Source organism: Felis catus, chromosome D2 (assembly GCF_018350175.1).
Source record: "Felis catus isolate Fca126 chromosome D2, F.catus_Fca126_mat1.0, whole genome shotgun sequence".
Taxonomy (NCBI): Eukaryota; Metazoa; Chordata; class Mammalia; order Carnivora; family Felidae; genus Felis; species Felis catus.
In genome coordinates, this window is record NC_058378.1 from 25,719,844 (window position 1) to 25,747,150 (window position 27,307).

The 27,307-nt window shown below is 38.9% G+C and overlaps 1 long non-coding RNA gene across 1 annotated transcript in view; it reads left to right on the forward strand.

Annotated features, from left to right (window-relative positions):
- The first annotated feature begins 1,045 nt into the window (after window positions 1-1,045).
- LOC123380790 overlaps window positions 1,046-27,307 on the forward strand; it is a 59,083-nt gene continuing 32,821 nt past the window's right edge. Inside the window, exon 1 of the long non-coding RNA XR_006586971.1 lies at window positions 1,046-1,697. This is a non-coding gene — a long non-coding RNA (uncharacterized LOC123380790). The remainder of the gene's footprint in view (window positions 1,698-27,307) is intronic.

The window sequence follows — 27,307 nt, forward strand, 5'->3', positions numbered from 1 at the left end:
GCTAAATTTATACCTAATCTGAATTTGTCTTATTCGGGAAATCTACAAATGAAATATATAGATTTTTAATTTCTATCCCTTTCCCTTACCATCAGCTATTGACAGTATACTTTCAGTCACTTAATATTATAAAAATCAATGCCTTCAAACAAAAGGACTGTCTGTTAGCTAAAAGCCTAAGGCAAAGGAAAGATCCATTGAGAATGACACTTCATTTGTTTGGGTGAAATTTAATTTGCTTGAATAAAATTGAAATGCATCTGATCTTTTGTTCATTTAAAAAATTGAACTACTTAATTGGTGACTTAGACATGGCTTTATGGTTTTTCAAGTTCAAAAGATAACACTAATTTCAAAGCTTTAAAATCCCATTTAAGTGCAATCAACCAGTTTTCTAAATATTCAAGAAAGTAAATGGTGCTCCATCACGTCACAGGCTCTACAAGCTGTTGTATCCTGGGCAGCATTTTTAAATGCTATCCTTTATTGAGCCAATTCTTGCTAAGAAAATGGCTGTGAACATCTTCTTTCTTATGAGTGTAGACTCCATGAAGATAGAGTCTTTAGACATTTTTATTCAAAGCTCTATTCCAGTTTAACAACAATGCCTGGCTTATATTAGCCAGTCAATGAGTTTTAGACTAATGTGAGCTATGAGATGCTTCTTCGTTTTCACTCCAGGGTGCTGTGGAAGTGCCAGTTGCCAATTAACTCTTCAAGAGCATCAGCCTCCTACAAGGAGTCAGTTTACTGATGAACAAATATGAAGCAGAAAGAGCTCCATTTTCTTTTACCTAAGCTTGTGAAAAGCCAATTTAGAAAGAACCCCATTTTCAACTCACTACAAGAGTGGTGTCCTCAACCTCACCCCCCCCCTTTTTTTTAATTAATATCCATGCCTTTCCAAAAACCTTGGGGCCAATTTCCAAATCATACCATGACTTTCAAATTCTTCCAGAAGTTGCCTAATAGATAGGTGGTGTTTTCATTCCTTGAGGCAAAACTATCCCCACAGCGGGACTGAACCACTGGGCAACAGACCCAGCAGAAATCTTGGCTGTCTGGCAGAATTGATGCCTAGAGTATCGATATGTTGATCTATGAGGCCCAGAATGGGCTAGCATAGCAGATGTGTGTGGTGGAGGAAAGCAGGTCAAGTGTGTGAGCAGGAAATATGAAAAGATACAAATGCTGTGGTTAATATTAGGCAGTTCTTGGCATCCAGTGCTATATGTTATCATGTTCCAATTACAAAGCAAAGAGTTCACCCTCACAGTGATTACTTTTATTCATTTCCTAGGGTTGTCATAACAGATTACCACAAACAGGATGACTTGAAACAACAGAAATGTATTCTTTCAGAGTCTGGAGGCCAGAAGTCTGAAATGAAGTTGTCAGCAGGATTGGTTCCTTTTGGAGGCTCTGGAGAAGACTGCTCCTTATCTCTCTCTGAACTGGTAGTGGCTGCTGGCAATCCTTGACATTCTTTGGCTTGTAAATACATCGCTTTAAACTCTGTTTCTGTCTTCACATGGCCTTTCTCTCTGTGTTTTTCCTGTGTCTCTCTGTGTTTCAAATTTCTCTCTTCTTTCTCTTATAAAGACACCGCTCATTGGACTTAGGACCCACCCTAAATCCAGGATGATCTAATCTCGAGATTCTTGATTACATCTGGAAGGACGCTATTTCCAAATAAGGTCAGTTCACAGGTATTGGGGGGGTGGTTGTCAGACTTGGATATATCATTTTTGTCCATTATCCAACCCACTATATTGGTAAAAAATAGGACTGAATCTCAGGTTATAAAAACAAAGGTCCAGATAAGGCTCAGACACAGAGAAAAGAACACAAGAGTCTACTTGTAGGAACTTGTGGAAGATAAGCTTAGGAATCCCTGGGGCTTACACCAATGGATTAACAAGGCATAAAGAAATACAAAGCCATAAAATGATCACACCCGAGTTTGGATAAACCAGATTGGCACTCCAAGAATAGGGGGGTGCAAAGACACCCCAAGAATAGGGATACACAAAGGTGCCAGGAATAAGGAGGTGCAAAGGCACCCCAAAATAGAGAGGGGGTGCAGAGCCCCCAAAGCATATAGAGAGAGGCAAAGGCCTGAAATAGAATCGGTGCAAAGGTGCCCAATACATAGGAATAACAAGACTAGATATTCAGGGTGAAAGCACCCCAAGTTTAGTATATAGCAGAAAAGCTGCTTTCACAGAAAAATAGGGCCAGATTAGGTAAATTGGTGAATTGGACTATGGACCGCGGCGCTGCAGGCAAAGCAGCCCAGAGCGGAGATGGTTAACAAAAGAAAAGTTGCCTTATTAACTCTGAGGTTATTCCCCCCTACCTGTCTCATCCCCTATGCTGGCAAAGATAAACAGGCATGACGCCTCCTGTCTGCTGTTAACAGCCATCTACCCATCTGCCCGGTGCCCGGATTTTGTTTTATATTGACCCAAACCCCAAACACTGTATATCTTCAAAACCCCCCTTTTCCCTCAAGTCCACAAGTTAATGTTCACAGTTTCTTTGTCTCTTTGTACACGCCCATCACGGTTGTAAGCCTTCTGATCTGAATAAATACGGGACAAGGACCCTTATTCAGGGCTCTTGTCTTTTTCCCGGACATTAGCCATCTCTTGCTTTAATCCTGCATCCACTCTTTTGCTGGCCAAAAGAGAACTTTAGACTTAGAGTCTATGACAGGAACTCAAATTCAAGGTCAGAATAAAACCAACAGTAAATGGAATGGCAGCTTAGTTACTGGTCTAGGAAGGCTCTCTTGCATTCTAACAGATTAGAAACAGAATTTGTCAGCCTGGGATGTGGCCAACTCACCAGCTGCAATGGCAGACATAGTAGGTGAGTCACGATATTAATTCCCAAATGGAATGATCCGGGAGCTATAGATTCAGTGAAGTAAAACTGACATAGAATTTTGAAAAGAATTAACAGCATGACTTGCTTATGATTTCACTAGTAGTCTGCATAGAAATTCTAACCGGATCTTCAAGATTCCTTCTTTGTGGCAAAACTATGGAGACAGGAAAGCTACTAGTGGTTGCCAGGAGTTGGAAGTCTGGGGGACAGATGAATAGGTGTAACACAGAGGATTTTTAGAGTAGTGAAATACCATAATGCAATACCATAATGATGGATATGTATTATTATACATGTGTCCAAACCCATAGAATGCACGCTACCAAGAGTGAACCATATGTGAACTATAGGTAGTGATAGTGATGTGCCAATGCAGGTTCATTTGGTAACAAATGTACCACTCTGGTGCGAGATGTTGATGGTGGCAGAGGCTATGCATGTTTGGAGGAAGGGATGTGCGTGTGCATGTGACAGGGAAATCTCTGTACCTCCTACTCATTTTCGTTGTGAACCTAAAACTGCTGTAAAAAATTGTCTTAGTAACCACCCTCCAGAAGATTCCTTCTTTACATATTCCCCAAATAATTTTCCCCACGTTAATATGAATTCTGACTTTCCCCTTTACTCTAACCCCAAATATAGGAAAATGGGTAGCCGTTCAATTAGCCCCATTGTGGATTATGTAAAACAAAACTGGAAATAACTCGATTAGATGCTGAAGTCTTCACTGACTCCATTTTAAGCTTCTTTAGCATTGGAGTCACTTTTTAAAAAAAAAAATCAAACTTTTTAGCACACAATTAAAAACTGTTTATCACAAATACCATCAGTTTCTCATTTTCTCAGCAGACAGAAATTTCCTGAACACTAAACTTCTTATTCCATTTTTAGGAGATTCTTAAGCAATGATGTCCCACTTCTGAAGATATTAGAAACCACTTTACCATGCTCAGAAACATATGTCTTGTCATTCTAAATTGGGTCTTTTTTCCTACTGTCTCCCAAAAATGGAAAAAAAAAAGTTGATGAAATTGAACAGCTTCATTTTTCTGTGAATGAGTAGTGCAGTTTGGAACAGACGTGAATATTAGTGATCATCTGAAGTCAAGGACTTGTGGGTCAGAGAAGCCAGAGAAGCCTAATCAAAGTTGCAAAAATCACTTACTTCAGAATATAATGACATTTTTTTGTGCCCTTTCATATCCAGAGAATGTGTAGCTTGGCATACCACATCTGTTTCAACAACAGGCAGCTCTCTGTCCTTTAAAAGCAGATATATCTCCTTAGCTCTTCAATGGCTCTCACTGGCTTGGCATTAGATGAACCCAAGCCTTTGGAGTCAGTGTGTACAGAATGCAGTCATGGCTGGGGTTTGGCCAGGTTCCCCACTGCCTCAGGAAATGACCAGCTGTCCCTCTAGGTGGCTTAAAGAAACAGCCTTCTGATGAGTCATCTGGAGGTTAACAGCTCTAATAAAGTGCTACATCCGATTGGGTTCTTTGGTGTCATCACTGGCCTTAAGTCCACAAGAAGACAGAAGCTTTGAAACTCTGGTTCGCTGACAGAAAATCAAAGGGTCGCCTTTTCACCTCCGGTCGGTTCACAAGAATTAAAAAGTGGCCACTTCACAGAAGCTCTTGCATAGTGCTTGCCTCTTTTTGATTTTCTCTCTCACTAGATACTTGAGAAAGCTTTTGGAAAGTGCATTTCATCTGTTCCAAAGGTCACAGAAACAAAGGTTTCTGCTCCATTGCTATATCCATGCTTGGCCAGGCTTTAAAATTTCAATCTTTGTGGGTGGTTTTTCTTTTTCTTTTTTTGGACATCAACTGTATAGCAGTGAATGAAAATTACTGGTGTTCAAGGCTGAGGATGAAACAGGACCAACTGTGTCTCTGTGTGTATTAGAAATAGAGCTCTCATATTTTCTGAACCAAAAATCAGTTCTGTTGTTGGACAAATGTGAATGACCTCGTGGGGGCAAGAGGACAGAATATTTGAAATTGAGGATGTTATGGACAATCTGGGGACATGCGAATTCTGTACCTACAAGGGCTTGATTTCATTCAAATTTAGTGAAAGCTAAACGGCTACTTGTATGTGTTTAGGTTCACAGCCAGGGGAGACTTACCACCTGCTATTGCTTGCTTTACTTCTTGTCAGTCTCTGAGTCATGTTAAAAGTATATAATAAAAGGCAGCATTCAGGGGTGCCACATTTCCTCAGCCAACCATTAACAATGGGGAAACACAATGACTGTTTGCTAATCAGATGCAATTAGCAGGTTAATGAAAAACACACTCCAAGTTTCCCTAAGTAACGATCTTACCTCTCTCTGTCAAGTCACCAGGGATGGTTTGACAAGCATGTGGCTTAGGGTACTCTGTGACATGAATTGAGTTAGTTTGCCCGGTTTCCTTCCCGAGGAAATGATACAAACAACGCTTTTCATTTGAATATGGGTCAGGCTTTCCAAAATACCAATATTATTACAAGGATGAAACGCATAAATTGACTGGATGTTGTATGGAAACCAATCTGACAATAGATTATATTAAAAAAAACCCACGTAAATTGAGAGATGAACAGTTGGCGAATATCCTAAGCCCTTAGCCCATCAGACTGAGGAGAAGCCTACAGCACCCTGGGGTTATGTGGTGGATCCATGCTGATTATTGGTTTAGAACAATTAGATCTGCCTTGATTTGGCAATGATAAGAATGTCTGCTAAATGTTTTTCATTATCATCGCAGTCCATTCTCACAGTAACCCTATGAGCTAGCTTGTAATGTCATCCCCAGATTTAAGGCAATGAGGCTGGGGGGTCAGAGAGGTTAAGTAACTTCTTTATGGTCACATAACCAGTAAGTGGTGGAACCAGGACTTGAAGTCAAAGCAACTTATACAAGTCCTCTGAGCCTCTCTGCACCTTAGACAACCATTTCTTAACAACACACATCAGGACTAGATACAATTACAGTGTCTCCATTCGGGATTTTTGTCATAGTTTGGATTTACTCTATGGCAATCATTATATTTTGCTTTCCGTTATATGAAGTGCTTTACACACAGGAGTAGCTCAATAAATGTTAGCGGAATGAAGTGAAGTGTTTGATCTTGTTTTTAAAAGTTTGCATTCCAAATGTGTGCTCAGAAAAATATGGCAGTTAAACACAAAGGGTGTGCACGGATGAGACAAAGTCAGGCCCACTAACTTTGCTATAGACTCAGGGAGGAAAGTGTGGAAAGCCAGCTGCTGTGGTCAGGTCGGGAAACATTCCCTGAATGTGGATCAGCAGAGTGGCTTAGGAGCTCCATATGGCCACGAGAAAGGCCAGGTGCCTTCAGTTACTTCTAACCCCCTACAGCAGCAGGTGAGGTCAAGGGCACGTACTCAACATTTCTTCACTGTGAGGTAGAAAATGAGAACCCAAATCACCTAATTGTGCTAGTGAAACTTGCCTCCAGACAGAATTAGAGGTAAGAGCAGGTTAATGAATTGATTTACTTCTTGCCCTCTTCTCCGGAGGCAGCAAATACATTTTTGTCTTTACAACACACTCACTCCCCAAATTCCCATGAGACCTTGAGATTCGTCAGCGGCTCTGAGGTTGGTCAAGAAACATGAGCCTCAAATTCTGTCTATTAGTCTCTCTCTTTCTGGATCTGAGGGCATGTTACCTGTGGCCTGTTATGGGTGCTGTGTGCCCTATGTGAGATGATGTAAGTAATCACAGTACTTGAGTTACAGCTTCTCATTTGTCGAAATGAAAGGCAGCCTCCTTCTTTCAGAGATACAATGTTACCTTTAAGTTTTTTTTCCCCCCACCAAAGCTTGGGTAAATTTCCTGTTCCAGGGGGATTTTAAAAAGTTGGATTTGGGGGGCTGGGTGGCTCAGTCGGCTGGGCGTCCGACTTCGGCTCAGGTCATGATCTCGCGATCCGTGCGTTCGAGCCCCGCGTCGGGCTCTGTGCTGACAGCTCAGAGCCTGGAGCCTGTTTCAGATTCTGTGTCTCCCTCTCTCTATGACCTTCCCCCATTCATGCTCTGTCTCTCTCTCTGTCTCAAAAATGAATAAACGTTAAAAAAAAATTTTAAAAAGTTGGATTTGGTAGTCTTGACAAGTGAAGTTGGGAACATCATAAACTCAGGGTGAGGAAAAATGACTTCCTCTTGGCGTTTTAGTGACAAACTTGCTTTTTATCTGGCAAGGAGGTCCAGTAAGCTTGTCAATGGATTCTTTCTTAGAGGGTCCCAGTGTGAGCTTTGCTGCCCAGCCCAATTACAGTGTGACTGAAGAAAGTCTATTTCCTGTTGGACAATACCTGGTAATAGAGCACCCATATTTTTTTGAACAGGAAATCATGACAGTTGGCATGACATTCAAGAGGGTAATGGGACAGAAATTTTATATCAAGACTGTCTAGTAAAATCCACGAGGTTCAGAGACAAATATTTATGTACTTTCCTCATACTAGCACTGGTAATAATTGTAATAGCTGACACTATTGAAAGTTTACTATTGAAAGTTACTCTTCTGTTACAGAAGACTCTAAAAACAGCAGCAACAACTATAATGAACATGTTTAGCACTATGTTATGCAAGGTACTTTTTAAAATTTTATTTATTTTGAGAGAGGGAATATAGGTGGGGGAAGGGGCAGAGAGAGAGGGAGAGAGGGAGAATCCCAAACAGGTTCCCCGCCACTAGTGTGGAGCCGGATGCGGGGCTCAAACTCACGAGCCACAAGATCACGACCTGAACCAAAGTCGGACGCTTAAACCAACTGAGCCATCTGGGTGGCTGCACCCCTGCAAGGTACGTTTCTCATCTTGCTATACACATTTTTGTATTTAATACCCTCAAATCCTGGCAAGGTAGGTACTATTATCTCCATTTTCCAGATGGAAAAACCAAGGCACATGAAGTATGAGTAACTTGCCTCATGTCAAACCCAGATAAGGCTAGGCTTTTGACCTAAGTCTGTTACTTTATGTCTGTGGATGCTGAAGCGATATTTTGAAAAGTAGACCCCAAACACTAGATTCTTAAATTTGGTAAAAAAGAATTTTCCTTCCTATTGAAGAGAGTCTACTTGAAACAGTTGTTGATCATGTCCCTGATAGACACAAATGCAGCAAATTATAGCCATGTATGTGTCTTAAGCTTCAAAGACATAATCAATATTGCTGCTCAAATACTCCTATCTTTAAAAAATGAAGTTCATGAGTATTGATGCTGGCAAACATACTTGATAGTCATGAAACAAAGCATACCAATCACTTCTGTCATTAATCACAGTGTATGAATATTCCAGAGTTATATCAAGTGTTAAATTAGGAGTTAATGATCTCTTTATGAATGAAATTGTACTAGATCTTAATTGTTGTAGATATTAAGCCTCCTGGTAGATCCAAAAATAGGCACTTTGTAATATATGTAGCACAACTTTTCAGCATAAATCATCAGACCAATAATATGACGCTATCCTCTGTATTCTCTTCTCTGAAGACATTAGGCATTGTTAAAATTCACCGGGTGACAGTGTTCAAGATGAAGTGAGGCACTAAGAAGATTGGTATGGACATTTAGACAACGCTAGCATGTGGACTATGACAGTAAAATTCTGGGATTCTAGGATTCTGGGACTGGAAAGGACCCTTGTGTCTAATTCAGTGGCCACTCATCGGTGATGAGGAAATTGAAGCCCAGATCAATTCGTCGACCAGCCCTAGATCACCCAGAGAGTAAACAGCAGAACCCGGACTAGAATTCAGATCTATGAACTCAGTTTAAAGAGTCTGCCTTAGTTGGAAGGATAGAAGACTCTGAATCTGATGGTATCAGCTTTCTCCCAGGACCTTGTGTCTAATTAATTTCTGTATATTGGCTCATTGAGAGTGGACCTAAGAGCCAAGCCTTAGGTCTAGGCTTCCCCATACAACCTGGGGTTATGTTGAGGCTATGAATTAAGCATGATCTAGAGGAAAAGTACTGAAATTAGATTAGGGGAAAGAACTGGTGCCTGCAGATTCTGCCATTCGCTGTTGGATTTTAAGAAACTTTTAAATTTTGGGCACCTGGGTGGCTCAAGTCGGCTGGGCATCGGACTTCGGCTCAGGTCATGATCTCACAGTTAGGTGAGTGCGAGCCCCGCGTTGGGCTCTGTACTGACTGCTCAGAGCCTGGAGCTTGCTTTGGATTCTGTAATCCTCTCTCTCTGCCCCTCCCCCACTTGTGCGCTCTCTCTCTCTCTCTCTCTCTCTCTCTCTCTCAAAAATAAATAAACTTAAAAAAAAAAGAAACTGTTAAATTTCTCAGGCCCTCTCATTCTTGTATTTCATAGATTAACTTAAAATTAAATTTTATATGCAGTTACACTACTTTGACTAAAGCATATTTCTTTGCCTTTGGCTGAAATTAGTGCACTATTAGTGGAGCTAATCTTCGCTACCTCATGTGACTAAAAAGTTCTGGATGGAAGCTGTGTATAAAAATGGGAAAATAAAGTATAGAGCAAGAGCTATTTCTAGGTATTCATCTCATTTTTTTCATATGAATGGTATGATATTCTATTTTGTATATGAAGTAACTTAAGCCCGGAAAAGTAAGGCAGTTGTTTGAAGCCCTATTGTTACGAAGGCACAGAGCAAGGATTCAAAATGTGTTTTTCAGGACTCTAAAACCACACTGAACTGTCTTTCAGAGAGCAGCAAAGCAAGACCAGTAGGCAAATGAAGGGACATAACGAGGTTGCGGTACACAGAGACTCAAAAATACAAAACCCGGGGTCATCCAATGTTATTTTGTGTGGGTCAAACGGAATATCCTCTGAGAATACTTCTATATTATAAAAGAGGAGGATGATTGTTTTTCAAAAAGATGGCCTTGAATCATCAGTGAAGAGCAAATTCTTGTTTATATGTTCTCTTGAAGAAAGATCATAAGGTTCAAAATCAAATGTGCTAAATACAAACTTATCAGGAAAGGTCATTTATATAGAATGATTCATTTCCGGAAGGTTCTGTGTGGAAGAATACTACTACTAGAAGTTATTTCCATAAAAATATTCCTGCTGTTACTCTGGAAAAGTATTTAATGACTGATTTTTTTGTTTTGTTTTGTTTTAGGTGACAAGGTTAAATTTGAGTCTTAATCAATGGTCCAGTCATCCAAAATGCTACATCCTGCTTTCTCTGCCCGCACCTATTCATAGAGTTTATGAGCTGTGTTAGACCTTTAGAGTAGATGGCTCAGCTGAGTGGTTTGTCAGAGAGAAGTGGGCGTTGTGCTGTTTTTTTTTTTCTTTGAGTTGAGTGGAATAATGGTCATCATTTCAAGTTAAGGATCAAGTTCCATCCACATGGCCTAAACTATTTTTATTTTGTCATTCCCTTCCCAAAGAATTTATTTAGTGCATCTAATTGTGTTTGCTATAGATTTTCATTAGTACATTAAAATAAAATGTGAAAATATCTTCCTAGAATGATGATAAATTAAAGCCCTGCAGTTAGTTCTCCTACAATCCCTGCTAAAAATAATAGAAGGTAAATTACAGTGCTCCTAGAATTTCATCCTCATTGAAAATAGCAGCCTGTTTTGCCTCATGTCTACAAACATAGCAGTATAATTTCAAATGTATCCAGCTAATTAGGCCATCTTTGTGTTTAAATCCTTCATACCCCTTTCATTACATTTGATAGTTTTTGAGAAAACAGCTGGAAATTTCTATCAATGAAAACAGATTTTGTTTTATTATTATTAAAATTTTTTTCATCGCTGCATGCCAGTAGGATGTGCAGCAAATCATTTTAAAGACCTATACAAGCTGGACACAGTGACATTAAAATAAAAGCAGAACATTTTGCTTGCAGATATTAAAGTAAAGTATTAAATATTAAAGTTGATTTACTGACAGGTTTAGCATAAAAGACAGCTGAAATAAGCTATGAAAGTGAAAGTAAATTGGATTATATTGTTTGCGGTTTGAGCTGACTGGGGGAGAACTAATTTTACTTCCTAACAATAAAACAAAAACGAACGTTGACATTAATTGTCCTAAATAGTCAGTAAAGCCATGATGTGACTACTTGCAAAAATCAGTTCAGATAAAATGCACAACATCTCTATGGGTCTGTCCTTTACATAGAATCAGGGAAAATATTAACCTTCCTCCAGGACAAAGGCATGTGCCTGTCGCATATGGTTTTGGAAGTCGATTATTTAGTCAATTCAAGAGAGAAACCAGTTCTTAGACAAAGTTGGAACTGCTGTAGATATTCTCTGCTAAGTCTCTGAGTCTTTAAAAAGGGAAGAAGCTGTAGATGGTTTGCAGAGTCAGAGTAAACCAAAGAAAGGAGAGAAAAAGAACTAATAAGAATCAAGTACCTAATATACAGCAGGCAGGGTTCATGATGTTTAATACATGGTATCATGGAGTCTCCCCAATCAGCCTTGACAAAATTCTTATCGTACCTACTCAAACCACTGCTGCGGCTGCTGCTGCTGTTGTTGCTGTTTTTTCATTCCTCTTGTTCAATATCACCTTGTTCCATTCTTTACTCATCTGTTATACCCCAGGCGTATCAGCCTCTTTTTTGTTCTCTGGAGTGCTAGAAAATCTTCGCTTCCTTGGGGGGTCAGTTTCCCCTGTAATTCACATCTTTACCTCTCAGTCAAACCTTATACCCCACTCTTCAAATGGCTAGTTCCTTTCATCTCTAAGTTCCCGCCCTATTTTACTTTGGGGACAGAACAAAGAGAGTCTGCAATACTATAGCTTAATAATGTGAAAGTTTGTTTCCTTTTCATGTGAGAGGCCAAAGATAGTTTGCTGATCCAGGCTTGGGAGGCAGAGCAACCACTGTCACACATAACTTATATTTTTGAGTCCAGCTCCCAACATGTGCCATGACCCTACCAGCTGGCACTATGGTACGCTCTACTGTTCTACGTGTGTAGACTTCCAAGAGGTAGAACATTGTAAGGACACGTTGGGTGCTCTCACACTATTACTACAATCCCCAGAAATGACACAGATCACTTCTGCTCACACCCCATTGACTAGAATTTAGTTACTCGGCTACCCTTAGCTGCCAAGGAAGTGAGGGACTATTTGGCTGGGGAACCATGGCACCAGTTAAGACTGAGATGAACAATTTGCTTGAGAGAAAGGCTAAGAAGATCTTATTTTAAACAAGTCCCAAGTGGCTATGGTTATTGTGAAGATATTTAAAAAATGCATATTCATAAAGGAATTTCGAGAATTTTCAAAGTGGTAAATAAATTAGTGGTGATAGATAATTATACTTGTGTAAAAACACTAAAGTGGATCCAGTACCAGAAAAGTTAAAAAAGAAAAAATATGGGGACTACTTCACAATGAAGAATACATCAAACAACGGAAGAAAACAAACAGAAAAAAAAACCATTTGTCAATGAAACTGAGTTTATAAAGGAAAAAAAATATTAATAAAGAAAACTGATATTTGTAAAAAAAAAGCAACTCAGTAGTTTTTTATTATTGATTTCATGTTGGAATGAGAATATACTGAATTAAATAAAATATGTCTTTAACATTAAAAAAAAGACCATATTAAAATGGAAAAGGAGGAATCCAATTATTGGGGAGCAACTAAGAGTCCAGTTTAGGGTTTTGTTTAAACATCCTCTTTGCACAAAGTCCTTCTTTGACCGCTCTATGTAAGTCTCATGTTATTTATATTTTTCTTTATCACTAAATTTTGTAGGTTTCCTTTATAACAATTGTAATTTTTTGACTTTATGGGGTTATTTTTTTTTCAACGTTTTTTTTTTTTTATATTTATTTTGGGACAGAGAGAGACAGAGCATGAACGGGGGAGGGGCAGAGAGAGAGGGAGACACAGAATCGGAAACAGGCTCCAGGCTCCAAGCCATCAGCCCAGAGCCTGACGCGGGGCTCGAACTCCCGGACCGCGAGATCGTGACCTGGCTGAAGTTGGACGCTTAACCGACTGCGCCACCCAGGCGCCCCTGGGGTTATTTTTAAAATTCCTATCTTTTTTTTTTTTTTTTTTTTGACATTAAACACCTTGAAAGTAGCCTGCATTTAATTTGGTTTTCCGTTGCGTCCTTCATTCCTATGCCTGGAATATCTGACAGATCAAAGTCATATTTGACCTAATAAAGATTGTTGAATGAATGCATAGAAATTCAAACAAATCTCCAAACGGGTAAAAGTTTCAAGTCAGATGGATTTAATGAGTGAAAATGTAAGCATTTTATAGGAAAGCCAATGAGGTTAACTTTGAAAGGACCAGGTAGCACCCTTAGTGCAGTGGTATTAAAACATTGGTCAACTATCCATGAAAGGGTTACAAAATCCATTTACTGAGCCATAGTCAGCATTAAAAATGAAAGAAATAGAATTGAACAGAATAGAAACAAGGTAAAGAGAGGGCAGGATACATGGTTATTACTTCACAAAACTTCAGTTTCAGTTATATGTACGTATATATGTGAATGTGTGTTCATTCTGGGTCACAAGGTAGTTATTACTGTGAATGATGTAAACAAATCTTGAAATGCACTGCCTTGTGTATAGGCACATATGGGAGGGAAAAAGTTGATCCTTACAGAGCTTAATGTGACCTGTCTCGCAGGCTAACAAAATGACATCAAATGGTGACTCATCTCTACACCGATTCCATGATTTTCAATGGCATCTTTTCCAGCAATGCGCAAAGTATGCTTCAAAGGAGAGACGAGTGTGTGTTTCAAAGTATTGTTTCATCTTCTCAATCATAGTGGGCTATTATCTTCAAGTATGAAAACTTCAAAAATAACTTTGAATTATAGTTCAACTTGAGAACATCTTTTTATTTTTGAAATTCAGATATACCTAGGGAACTCATGTACTTGCTCTGGTGTTTGGTCCTAGCTAATTGATCAGTGGTCTTTTCTAATGTGCCTGCCTGTTGAGGATCCCATGTTTTATTTAGAACAAAGTCTAGTTGTGTCCTTTGAGCTCTTGACGTGAATGCGATTTTGCTCTTTTGACTTCCTACATTGCTAGTGGATTTTTCCTGTTTCTCACTACCTTTCTTACTAGGGGAATCTCAAATGAAAGTAGTATTCATCTACTGACATTATTAAGATTTCAGTCTTGTATTTTACTCTCCTTTTAAAATCAATACACTGTTTTTCTTCTGGCTCCATCAATTTTCACGTGAGACTTACCAACTCCCAAGCACTTTATAAAACGTGCTCAGCGGACAATATCAGAATCAGAAGTAAGAGTGATAGTTCTCTAAGCGCATAGTTTATTCAGAACCTAACCTGCTGGTCCACACATACAAACATCTTTTAGATCAGCTGTGAATCATGTCTACCATAGGCAGGAGGTACCAAAAAAATTGAAAGTGGCAAAAAATGTCTTTCTTCAAAATCAGTTTTATTTGCTATTTTGCTGAACAAGGAATGATACTCTGTTAATAACTGACCCATTGGAATTCTGAAATATCTATCCAGGCTTCTGTAGGTGGACTGAACTCTCCCATTCACTTACCTGCCCCAGATGGAGGAAAAAAAGCCCTCTCCCTCTATTGGCAGGCCATCTTGGGAATTCAGCCAGACCTCTACTCAGATTTATCAGACTCTCAGCCGTCTTTTCTTCTCGGTTTTACTCAGAACAACATCAGCAGTTAGTATTTATTTAATGCTTACTAAGTTGCAGGCATTACGCTAAACCTTTTATCTGTATAATCTAATTTAACCTTCACAACAACCCAGTGAGGCAATTACTCGAATTAATTATTGCTGCATGACAAATCACCCTAAGACTTAGTAGCTTGAAACCACAAAAATCATTTGTCATCTCTCCGAGTTTCTGTGGTTCAGGAATTTAGAAGTTTCCTAGTTAAGAAATTCTGGTTTAGGTTTTCACGTGAAGTTGCTGTCAACCTGTGCCTGAGTTTGGGGTTTTCTTGAAGGCTTTCTCACGCTCATGTGTCTGATGCCCGGATTTATCAGCTGAGGCTCCTCAGACATATCTCTCTGTATTTACCTGTTCTGTTCACAATGCCTCTCTAACCAGGGGGCTTCAGGATGGCTAGATGTCAGGCTGCGTGCCTCGAGAGAAAGGAAGCCAGATGGAAGCTGATTTACTTTTTCTGACTCAGTCTTAGAGTCGGCTGACTCGGCTTCTTTCTGTGTGTGTGTGTGTGTGTGTGTGTGTGTGTGTGTGTGTATTTAGTGACAGAGAGAGAATGTGCATGAGCGAGCAGGGGAGGGGTAGAGGGAAGGAGAGCGAGAATCCCAAGCAAGCTCCACGCTCAACACGGGGCTCAGTCCCATAACCCTGGGATCATGACCTGAGCCGAAATCAAGGGTCAGGTTCTCAACCTACTGAGCCACCCAGGCGCCCCCTTTCAATATTTTTATGAAGCAAGTCACTAAGACAAGTCCATATTCAACAGGAAGAGGATTGGACTCCACCATTTTATGAAAGAAATGTCAAAGAATTTACAGACAACTTTTAAAACCACCAGTCTGCTCCCTGTCCCCAAATTCTTCATTTTCTTCCCACATCAAAGTATATTCACCCTCTTTCAAGATCCCCCAGAAGTCTCATCTATAATGGCTTCAGGCTCAACTCTGAGTTCTTAATTTTGAGGTCATGGAAATCAGATCTAGGAACATGCAATGTGTTGGCTGTGTAGCATTTCCTTATTGTGTTTTATTTTACATTTCTTTGATTACCAATGAAGCCAATTACTTTTTATATACATAATAGTCATTTATACTTTGTACAATTCCCATTTAAGTCTTTTGTCTATATTTCTGTAGACCTGGATTTTTCTTAATGAATATTGGATACCTCTACATATTGTTCTTTTAAGCTTTATGCATTTCTAAAACTCCCACCCTCGCAGTGTGACTTGTTTTTCTTTCTCTTCATGTTGCATTTGATGAAGAGAGACATTCTGAATTTTAATTGGAGTCAAATTGATTTGCCTGTTTCTTTCTTCCAACTTTATTGAGATATAACTGACATGCAATATTGTGTAAGTTTAAAGTGTACAGCATGATGATTTGATACACATGTATATACTGTGAGATGATTACCATGGTAAAGTTAGCCAACACATGCGTCACCTCACATTCTGATATTTCTGTGATAAGAGCATTTAAGATCTTACTTTTTTAAAGTTTATTTATTTTGAGAAAGAGAGAGAGAGAAAAGGAAAGAGAGAGAGAGATTGAGAGAGAGAGAGAAATTGAGAGAGAGAGAGAGAGAGAGAGAGAGAGAGAGAGAGAGAGAGAGAACATGCGAATTGGAGAAGGGCAGAGACAGTGGGAGAGAAAGAATCCCAAGGAGGCTCCACACGGTCAGTGGAGAGCCCGATTTGGGGCTCAATCTCATGAACCATGAGATTATGACCTGAACCAAAATCAAGAGTCAGATGCTTAACCAACTGAGCCACCCAGGTTCTCCAAGATTTTATTTTCTAGGCAAATTTCAAGTGTATAATATGGTCATCCTCAGAACTTATTTACCCTATAACTGTAAGTTGATACCCTTTGACAAACATCTCCCATTTCCTCCATCCCCTAGTCCCTGGAAGTCACCATTATGCTCTCTTTCTGAGTGTGTGTGTGTGTTTAAATTCCACATATAAGAGAGATCATGCAGTATTTGTTTCTCTCTGTTTGACTTATTTCACTTAGCATAATGCCCTCCAGGGTGATCCATGTTGTTGTAAACGGCAAGATTTTCTTATTTTTTATGGCTGAATAACATTCCGTGTGTGTGTGTGTGTGTGTGTGTGTGTGTGTGTGTGTGTGTATTTTGTTTGTCCATTCATCCATTGATGGACACTTTGGTTGTTTCCATATCTTGGCTTTTGTGAATGATGCTTCAATGAACATGGGTGTACAGATATCTTTTTGAGATAGTAATTTTTCCCCTTTGGATACATACCTAGAAGTGAGATTATTAGAGCACAATGGTGATTCGCTTTTTAATTTTTTGAGGAACTGTCATACTGTTTTCCAACTTGCTGTACCAACTTACATTCCCACCAAAAAGGCACAGGGTTCCCTTTTCTCTACATCCTCATCAGCACTTATTATCTCATCTTTTTGATAGCTATTCTAACAGATGTGAGTGATATCTTGTTGGGAGAGAGTCCTCTGCTCAGAAAAATTTATTGAGCAAGTTTTGAATGACCCAGGTATAAGACACCCTTCTTCTTTTCATGATTTATTTGAGAGAATATCAGATCACTCTTACCAGAGTATTGATTCTATGTGGCATAGAAACCTTAAAACGCTCCCAATGTTATAAGTTGACATGGGAGGGAAGTATCAGGTGCTAACTTGAGAATGGTCCTGTGCAGGCAAGGAGAAAAGAAAAAAAAATATTTGAGACTCAGTGAGTGTTTATGGATTTCTTGGTTATGCTCATACTTTAAAAAGCTGAAGTATCAGCATGGATGGGCAAGGTGACGGGAATCGAAAGGATTTTAAGAGGTCGGTATAAACAAGAGAAAATGTGCCCAAGAAGGTTTCATAGTTCCCTATGCATCTTCTATGAGTTGTTTTTATGTTTAATTCAAACCTGATCTACCTTCTGTGTACGCTTGGCCAGTATCTTGGGTGAGTTAGTGTCGGTAAGTCTCCTCTCAGTTGCAGTTTCTTGTCAAAGGGTTGCAGAAATGGAGGCTGCTTTTTGATGAATTATTTTAGTCATTTTCAGCTTGGTTTATTGGCTAATGATTTGATCTAGCCCAACAATTCGTTTAAGAAAAGATGAATCATTGTTGAATCATTGCTGTGGAGAAAACTGGTTTCCAATGAAAAATACCTTTCTTTTAGGCTTTTGAAATTTTATGAGTCTCCAAAGAATGCCATGGAAGATTTCTCCAATGTTTTTTGGTCTCTTGGCTGCTGTCTTGGGATATTTTGTGTGATTGATCATATTTTTTGTAGCAAAAAAAAATCCACTTTTCCTATCCAAGGTTCTTCTCAAGTGGGTCACAACTCTCAGTATTGTCAGCTTTCTTACCTTCTACTGGGGATTTTATGTTTTTAGACCTTTTCTCTTTTTAAAAATATTTGACTTTTTTTCCCACATAAACTAGTTTTACTAGCAAATTTTATCCTATTAAAAAAAGTCACCTGTCCCTTCCTCACTTGCTCCTTGTTCCACCCTGTGCATGACATTGAGTTTCTGCTGTGTCTTTCTGCATCCTGGATAATTGAATACCATTATGTCTACAATTTTCATTTTCCTTCAGTTTTTTTGAGAAAAATCGTGATTTAGGTGAGGTAAAGCCATCATTCTGAATCAAATATATGACTTTTCTTTTTGGAAAAAATAGGCTAATTTGGAAAGCTACAAGTTAAAACTTTTACCTTGGACCTATTGGTTTTAGCTGTAAGGATATTTTCACTGCATAATTTTGTGCTAATCTTAGACTGTTTAATAATGAAATTGTCATTTGTGGAAACCCCAAATTTTTACCATAGAGTTATCATAAAACTTTGTAATTACTGAATGAAAATATCAATTAGATGTTTAAATTTCCTTCAAGATTGTCATTCCCCTGTTCAACTTTATTAATTTTTAGCGTCAATGCAGGTATGCTTGACTTTTAATATGTTATCTTATTGTATGGCAGTAGTGGTTTTTTTTCTTTGTTTTTGTTTTGTTTTTGTGGCACACATGGAATGTTCCTCGGTGGGCTGGAGAAGGCTCTGACCTTGCAGTGAGGAGGTTTGGGTTATACACCTGGCCCTATAATTTACAAAGCTTATATTAGCATTCTTGGTTGTAAGCAAGAAAAAGTAACTCTGGCTAATTAATCAGAAGGATACTGACCAATTTACAGTGTCCAAGTAAGAATTGAACAATTAAGTCATGGGGAATTAGTTTAGATGTTAGGAAGCTTCCAGGGATCTGGATAGCAGAAATGAATTGACAGTCTTTTTTTTTAAGGAACTGCCAGCAGTATGACTTAGACCCAACTGCGTTCAATTCATGAGTTACTCAATTCAAGATTCTGATTTCAAGGAGATAGAAATTGATATACATCTTTTCATTTCGAGTGACTAGACACAGCAAGGGGTGGGGGTGAAGAACCTTGATTTATCATACCAAAATGTCAAAGAGAGAAAGGGGATACTGATATTACAGTACAGGAGAAGCAGTCTTGAGCAGGCCAAAACAATAGATACTCACTTCAGCCATGTACTGGCCATGTAAACATGAACAAAGGAAGTCCTCTGAGGCTACTTTATGTTTTTTCACTTATTGAACGGAGCAAAAAATATTTTTTTCTTTCTTCTTCATGAGCATATTAATGAGCTCTGTAAGTGAGCTATCTCATTACATGATATCTACATGTGGAAGCACACTGAAAATTGCATAGAGTTCCGATATAGGAATAGTTTAATTTCATGGTGTTCTTTGCAGGATGTCATAAAATGTTTATTGCTAAAATTTAGCGTTATCACTCATACTGTATTTTGTAGCTCAAAATGTGAGTGTCTTAAGAATATGCAGATCTGTGCAGTTTTAAATGCCTAAAATATTTTAAAGGCATTGTATTTCTGAATAAAAAAAAACAGTATGTATATCACATGTGCGTTCATTACGTCGTTTTTAAGTTTCTGTTAACAGGCAAAGAGTAGCAGATAAATCATATTTCTTATGTGTAAGTAGTTATATTTTGTTAAAACATTAGTAGAAATAAGTGCATAAATCATAGGTATATGATTCATTGTATTTTTTCAAGTGAACGCACCCATATTAAGAACTAAAATGTATTAACATCTGGAAAACCCCTTTTCTTTAGCTTCTGCTAGTTGCTACCCTACGCAAAATAACAACAATTTTGATTTTTATTGTAATAGATAAAATATACTATCTTGAAGTGTATATAAATGGAAATATAGAATATGTACTTTTTCGGTAACTAGCTTGCGTCTCAACATTATGTATTTTTTAAAATTGGTTTTTAAATTATTCTTATTATTTTTTATTTTAGAGAGAAAGTTTGAGCAGGGAGAGGGGCAGCGGGGGGGAAGAGAGAGAGAGAGAGAGAGAGAGAGAGAGAGAGAGAGAGAGAGAATCTCAAGCAGACTCCATGGTCAGCAAGGAGCCCAATGTGGGGCTTGAGCCTATGACCCTGGGATCCTGACCTCAGCCAAAATCAGTTGCATGCTCAACTAACTGAGCCATCCAGGTGCCCCTCAACATTACGTTTTTGAGATTCATCCATAATATCGTATGTACCAGGTTCTCATTCCTATATAGTGTTACTTCATGGAACACTGTTGGTGGGAATGGATGTCCAATTTCTATTTTTATGCAACATAAGGCTACAAAAACTCTGTTTTTGAGCTGTGTCTTGTTAGCTTTCTACTTCCTGGCCTCTGCAGCTTAAGTATTGAGCAAATATATTGAGGGAAAAGCCACTATTTGTTGTTCTTCCTACTTTGCATCTTCATTCTTTAGGAAATCTTGGCCTCTCCAGTCCTGCTTCAATCAGCAGCTCTGTTTGCAGCTTTTATCTCTTCAGCCTCTGAAAGGCTTTGGAATTCTCTGAGGATTTCACAGCAGCTGGTTTGTCAGCCTCTCCCTGCCACCAAGAAGACACAAGGAGAGAAGCTAGACACAAAATATTTGACTCCTCTCACTGAATCCCCTTCTCTCTTGGATTGTGACCCCCGGTTTCCATTTTCTTAGCAGCAATCCAATTGATTTAAACAATTAAAAAATATTTTAACTCAATGTTCACGTTGCTCTTAAACAGTGTAGGTCTGCTACAGCCAGTACAGTCAGAAGTAGAAGTCGGCGGCAATTTTTTCTTTAGTATTTATTTATTTTTAATGTTTCTTTATTTATTTTGAGAGAGAGAGAGGGAGGGGCAGAGAGAGAGGGAGAGAGAGAATTCCAAACAGCCTCCACGCCATCAGTGGGGAGTTGGACACAGGACCGGATCTCACGAACTGTGAAATCATGACCTGAGCTGAAATCAAGAGTTGGCTGCTTAACCAACTGCACCACCTAGGCGCCCCTATTTGTTATTTTAACTGATGTATAGTTTGCCTGCCATAAAATATACAATCTCAAGTGTCTAGATCTATAGAATGGTAGATCAACTTTTTACCATGTAACAGTGTACCTATTTTATTTTATTTTATTTTACTGATAGAACGCCTCAGTTCAGGTCCTGCAAACTCAATTTTTTATGGGAGTATATTTTTTTGCTTCATTAGGTTTATATAAATATAAAGTATTTCCCCTAGGCGCACACGAATTTTGTTGGCCCTTGTCTTAAGGAATCCCCAACCCGGATGGGTACTTAACGTTTACACACAAATGTGAGGTGTTTGGAACTCACGGTAGGTTGCAGACTATGTTGCCCAGATGCTGACTTTCTTCTGTGGACAGGCGGGATGATATAGTGGAAACAGCAAAGGCTCAGAATGTTAAATAAATAGGCCTTGGATTTTGTCTTATGCCTGGAATTTTAAAATGTTTGTAGGAAAAGCCAATTAAACCCCAGCGACCCTCAGTTCTTCCACTGTATGATCCGAACGCTGTCTAGGTTGCAGGAGCGCTGTAAGGATGAGGTAATGTACACAGCGGTTCATCACACTGTCTGCCGTGTGCCAGTGATGTGTTCCTGTTAGTCACGACTCACCGACTCTCTACTGAGCATTTTTCTCCTGAGCTGGTACCTACTCCCTTGCTCCCTCCACCTTCTTCCCTTTACATGATTATATTTTCACAGGTGTTTTGTATTCCCTCACTATCTTACTCATGCTCCCAGGTATGGAAGACACTAGCATATGATTGATTACCAATATTAGCCATCGATCTCCTCCTCCCAGGTATTGGACACAATTCGTGTTACTCATGTATAAATGCAGACTGGGGAGGAGTGTGCTGAGGGCAGATGCGTGCCCTTTGATTGAAAAAAAAAATGACTCGAGTCAGCAAGAATGGAAGAAAGGCATCTTTTTTTACGGAATGTTAATTCTCCATTTTCCTCCATTCTGAGCCTCCGAGGTTTTAAAGTAGGGCATCGGGCATCATTGCCTTTTTCTTTCTAGTTGGGGTTCTGATCAAACTTTCTGTCTTGACTTCACTCCTGGAGGGCTTGGGGGTTGTTGTAAGGCATGCGTTTTTAATTTGGTAAAATTAAATCTCTTCGGTTAAATCTACTGTGAAATTAAAACCTTGACTCAAACCTGACATTCAATAGAATCCCTTTGAAAGTGTCCTGATTTCACGTGAACTCAAATGGCCACAGTAGGCCTTAGGTCCCTTTCAAATTTTTCAGGCTCTGTTGCCTGATGAGAGATGTAAGATTGTTGCAAAAGGACAGAAAGAAGTACATTTCCAGGTGTGGAAAGACCAGGAGCGGTAGATAGTAAGAATAACGTCTAATAAGCCTCCCTTTATGCCTTTATTTTAGAGAAGCAGTTTACGTATTGTTTAGTGGCCGATTCTGGGCTATATGTGCAAAGATTCTGTTGCTACCAGACTCTTCTGCTTGATAGTATTGCAGTTCTTTTGACAGAGTTAATAGTCGTGGCGCTGAGCTCCTTTTATTTTATCTTTTTTTTTTCCTTTGGATGCAAGATCATCCATCTATGGAGTGTGAAATGCTAGTTAATTACTTTTTGTCTGATGTTCTTGGCTTTCTCTAGGTACAGAAGTTTAGTATGCTTAAGGAGACACTTAATTAGTATTACCTCATTAAGATTGCGTTTTCCAGGTAATTTGTTTAAATAAACAGAAGGTTGTTTGATTTCCTGCCTTCATAAAATTAAGCAAGGTTCAGTTTTTAATTTTTGGTAACTTTAAGAAAATGTGTGTGTATTTTTTTAAAGGCACGGTTCTCTTAATTTCTTAACTGGTAGATTATTTATATGTGGAATAAAAGAATGTACATCAGTGGATCAAAACTTGTGCCAGTATTTTGTTAATAAGGGTCTTCATTTCGTTTTCTTATTGCAGGTGGAGTTGGAAGTCTTGGGTCTATGCTTTTAGGATTTTCCTTGGGACAAGGTGACCACAAATAAACCTTTTCTAGACTGTTGACTTTTTAAAAAATAAACACTTTATTTTAGAATACGTTTAGGTTTAAAGAAAAGTTGTGAGCATAGTACAGCGTTCCTATATACTCTGCTTCCAGTTCTCCCTGGTATTAACATCTTACATTAACATGGTATAGTTTTCACAGTTAGTGAACAATATTGATGCATTATTACTAACTAAAGTGCATACTTAATTCAGAGCTCCTCAGTTTTTTCCTAATGTCCTTTTTCTGTTCTGGATCCCATCTGGAATACCACATTACATGTAGTTGTCATTATCTGTAGATTCCCATTGGCTGTGCCAATTTTAGACCATTGACCATTAGGTTGTCTTCTTCTACTTGTAAGATATGACCCCAGATTGTCTGTGGCTTTTTTTTTTTTTTGGCACTTGGATTTCAGCTTTCAGCTCTTTCTCTCCTTCTATTTCTTTGTACCTCTTTGTTCTTCTTATCCATTTACTTGAGATGTTCCGTCTTGTGGTTTCCAGATTTTTTTGTTTTCTCCTTAGCTCTGACTTGTTTAGTGTTCCCTGCATTGAACTTTTTAATTTTTATTTTCGTTAATTTATTCTGACAGAGAGAGAGAGAGAGAGCGGCACAGAGAGAGAGAGACAGGGGGATAGAGAGAATTCCAAGCAGGCTCTGCACAAACAGTGCAGATCATGCATGACCTGAGCTGAAATCAAGAGTTAAACACTTAACCAACTGAGCCGCCCACACCTCTCTGTATTGAACTTTTTCTAAGCTAAAGTCAAAGTTAAGGAACATCCATTGTTATGTATATTTCTTGAGTAGACAGCAACTTAATGCCTTTTCCTATTTATACTTTACCATCCAGAACAGACATATTTTTGCTGTGTGACTTTGAATAATTAACTTTCCTGAATGGTCATTTTCTCATAATAACTACCTGTTAGGATCCCTGTGAGGACTTAAAGATTTTGCTTTACATCATTTGGCATAGTGTTGGGGCGCCTGGGTGGCTCAGTCGGTTAAACTTCTGACTTCGGCTCAGGTCATGATCTCGCAGTTCTTGAGTTCCAGCCCGCGCCGGGCTCTGTGTTGACAGCTCGGAGCCTGGAAGCTTGCTTCAGATTCTGTGTCTCCATTCTCTCTCTGTCCCTTCCCCACTCATGCTCTGTCTCTCTCTGTCTCTCAAAAATGAGTAAATGCGAAAAAAAAAAAATAAGGCATTTGGCATAGTGCTCACTGGGGTGTTCCTTCCTTTCTCCATCCCTTCCTCCTATGTTATAATGTTGACTAACTGAACTAAAAAAATAATAACATGCTTGGAGTTAACACTTGTTTTTGATAATTTGTATTTTCCATTGATGATGAAGACGAGTTTTGTCAGAACACAGAAAGCTAAAATGTTCTTTTACATGTGGCATAAAGGAAGTGGACTAATTTAGTTACTTTAAGGGAAATCAAAGAGATGAAAATATCAATAGCATAAATTCACAGGATAAAGACCGAATGAGTGCTGTCCATTGTTTACTTGGAGACCCGTCTAAAATTATTGCCCTAAAACCAATTAGTGGGTTAGCTTGGATCAGGAGCCCTGGGCTCAGAAGAAACCAGACGACAATAAACTGGAGTTTCATTAAAAGAGAGAAAAATAATTCTATGGCATTGCAATGGCAGAACCAGATATAGAAAGATTTAGCTTGTTCTGGTGCATTGTGGTCCATCCATACAGTAATATAAGGTCTATTTAAATGAGCTATATTAAATGGAACTAACATCATTTTGGTCCTGTCGAAACCACTTCCAATGGAAGCAGGTTTGTGCTCTAAAAAATTAATAACTCATCTCTCCATACTTTATTTTGCATCCTCTAGCTGCATCCAGTTGTGTTAATTCTTCTCCCCCACTGGGCTGCTTAATCTGCTAACTTAGACCACCTCTCCCCCCTCCTGAGAACTAGTGAAGAGCTTCCTAATTTTTTGCCGCCTCAATAATACGCACCTCAAATCCATTAAGAGATGGCTTTCTGGCCCACTGCCCTTTGAGGCCCAATGTTTATTGTTGCTTATTAGGCAGCTCACTGGCCCATCTTGCTGTAGGCCAGTGGCTGCCACACATGTTCTAATCTGATACAGCTTATGGCTGATGGCTGATCACCTCTTTCAACGAGAGCCACTTAAGAATTCAAGCGCATCGATGTGGTTCCATTATGAAGATGAGATGGGGAATACAGACACTGCATTTCAACTCTGTGTAGGGAAAAGAATGGAGGATGAGTTTATCTATGATGCTTCCCTCTTGGAGATTTCTTCCATATTTTGTTATCAATATGCCGTAAACACAATTCTGTCCACTACCTATGGTACAAGTCACCATATGATTTCCTCTCTTAAGTTTCTGTTCTCATTCTCCTTTCTTGGCAGAAGGGCATTAACCTTCTGAACATCCCCCACAAAACGTCTTGTTTTTCAAGTATCCCAGACTCTCTGTAAGAGAGTTGCCTTCTGCCAGTGTATTCAGAACCTGACTGAGCCCATCAGCAATTTCCTCATCCCCTGTCGTAATTGGGCTGAATCCTATTTTAATTAGACAAGAAGATAATAAAGGAATTTTTAATACAGTTTTTTTTAAACTCATATCCATGGTATTTAGAAGTTTATTTTGGGTTTCATTCACTTTTAATTTTGTCGAAAAGGGCTGACTCTGCTAGTAGTTGTTATAATATTACCTTCCGCTGATCGGGAACTTATTGTAGGTTGTGTATGCAACATCTCATTTAATCCTCACAAAAAAAACCTGTGAAGCGAGTACTATTATGATCTGGACAAGAATGAGAAAACTGAGGAGCATGTAGGTTAACTATATTACTCAGGATCCTACAGCAGTAAGCTTGAGAATTTGAATTTGAATCTTTCTGAGTCACAGCTTCGTATCTTACACACTTCAATCTCTATCATCTCTGTATCATGCTTGGGCTCTAGCATTCATGAGAGTTATCTACCCAGAGAAGCGCTTTCACTGTTCAGAGGGGATTGAATTTGGATGCCTTCTCTATCAGTGCCTGATAGAGAGGGGAGAGATGGGAGAAAACCAAAAGATCAATGTTTAAGAGAACAGAAGGCATTGATAACTTCGGGAAACAGGAGAATTAGACCAGAGGAAGTAAAAGGAGCTGGTTGAAACTCTGAGCAACCAGCAAGGAAGTGCTAATGTGGCATTTAACACTTGTATTACATGACAGATGGCTCAAGTTCAGAAGACTGAGTGTAGCCAGCCAAGAAAATGTTTAGAAACTGGACTTTAGCATGGTTTTAAGTGACTGTGCTGTTTTTACTTGGAAGATACGTTTTGTTACTCATTCCTTTATATTTGCATGGTTTATATATTTTAAAAGTAAACCTATGTCATCTTTGGGCCTTTCTTTGTCTTTATGACTTAATGGTAAGTCCGACACTGCTTGTTTGTGTGTGTGTGTGTGTGTGTGTGTGTGTGTGTGTATGTGTATGTTTGGTTTTATTTTTGTTTTGTTTTTCTTGTGAGATTTTGACTCTGAGGAGATTCTAACTTCAGTGATAGCGTAAGTTCTATGGACAAGTTTGGATGTCATCCATTTTTTCCCTTAATGAAATTATGGTTTCTGTAGAACTTCTAACAAAGAATCATCTGGTCTCTGTTTTTATTTTATTTTTTATTTTTTTAAGTTTATTTATTTATTTTAAGAGAGAGAGAGAGAGAGAGAGAGAGAGAGAGAGAATCCCAAGCAGGCTCAGGAATGACAGAGTGGAGCCTAATGTGGGGCTTGAACCCATGAACCGTGAGATCATGCCCTGAGCCAAAACCACGAGTCTGTTGCTTAACCAACTGAGCCACCTAGGTGCCCCTTTCTGTTCTCTGTTTTAGTACCTTTATCAATGGGGACATTACAGGAAATCTAGACTCAAATGGATTTGGGCCTTCAACTGAATTCCCTTATATACACAATCTATGACCTTGGGAAAGTTAATTCGTCATATATGACATGTGGATAATAATAATATGTACTGCACAAAGATGTGTATGTGGTGTGTGTGTGTGTGTTGGTATAATGTGTACAAGGCAACTCTCAAAACACTGCTAACCATTTACAATCTATGTTAGCTCTGTTGCCTTTAAATTGTTCATTTGTATGGGGAGCTATAATCTTTTTTTTATCTTTTGCCCACTGGTAAGCATTCTCTCTGGGTTCACTTAAAATAAGCTACCTGCAAATTAAAAACAAAAGTGCTTTTCTTACTATGCTGTGCTTACTATATTTGCTTTTGCTTGGGGTTCTGGCTTCCAAACACTGTGACGCTGTCATACTCTGGT